General features: G+C 48.3%; 1 non-coding gene across 1 annotated transcript; it reads right to left on the reverse strand.

The window, feature by feature from the left end:
* Nucleotides 1-206: 206 nt before the first annotated feature.
* TRNAM-CAU (transfer RNA methionine (anticodon CAU)) lies at nt 207-278 on the reverse strand. Its single transcript has one exon. It is a non-coding gene; the product is annotated as a tRNA-Met (tRNA).
* Nucleotides 279-820: the final 542 nt, after the last annotated feature.

Consider the following 820-nt stretch of genomic DNA (forward strand, 5'->3'; position numbering starts at 1 on the left):
TCCACAGCCGGGGCAGCGGTCTGCATAGCACTGCGGGTGCAGCTTTGAAAAATTTTTGAACATGGGGTGCGGCCGAAGCCGAAATTTTGACTAGTAGTCCTGTCATACTCAATCTAACAGACAATAATGCCAAGGAATATATAGGAGAAGTTTTTAGACCAATTGTAATGTATATGTGAAGAAAGAAAAGTGGATGAAAAGTAACTTGCCGTGAGCAGGAACCGAACCTGCGACCTTCGAATAATGAGTTCGATGCTCTACCACTGAGCTACCACGGTGACCATCCCCCCAGCCACTTTATTGGGTTTGTATGTGATGTAACGAGGGCAGTCGGCATGGAGCTGGAGTAGAAAAAGAAGACGACTTGCTGTGATCGCAGGCTTGTGTTCAGTTAGCCCTTGCGCAAAATAAAGCTCTCGTTCGCCAAGTCAACTCCTGCTTGTTCAACAACCCATTTCAAGTGGTGGAGGTTGTGGGATACATCTGGTCCTCACCCTGGAACTTCGCCGCCGCACACTCCAATGACCTTCTACAATGACTGATCCGGGATCGTATCAGGCCGCTACTCCAGATCTCGCACCTGTGACTGTATTCTGTGCTGGCGCTCTCCGGCAGCTAGACCCCCTCCCCCCATATTTGGTAGCACAGAAAACCAAGATGTGGACAACTGGATTGCCGAGTATGAACTGGTGAGCGCATACAATAAGTAGAACGCTTCTATAAGCTCACAAATGTGAGTTTTTACCTGACCGACGTGGCCAAACTATGGTACAGGTATCATCAAAGTGATTTCAGTACCTGGTCGGAATTGGCAAAAACC

The sequence above is a fragment of the Rhipicephalus microplus genome, chromosome X, assembly GCF_043290135.1.
Source record: "Rhipicephalus microplus isolate Deutch F79 chromosome X, USDA_Rmic, whole genome shotgun sequence".
NCBI lineage: Eukaryota > Metazoa > Arthropoda > Arachnida > Ixodida > Ixodidae > Rhipicephalus > Rhipicephalus microplus.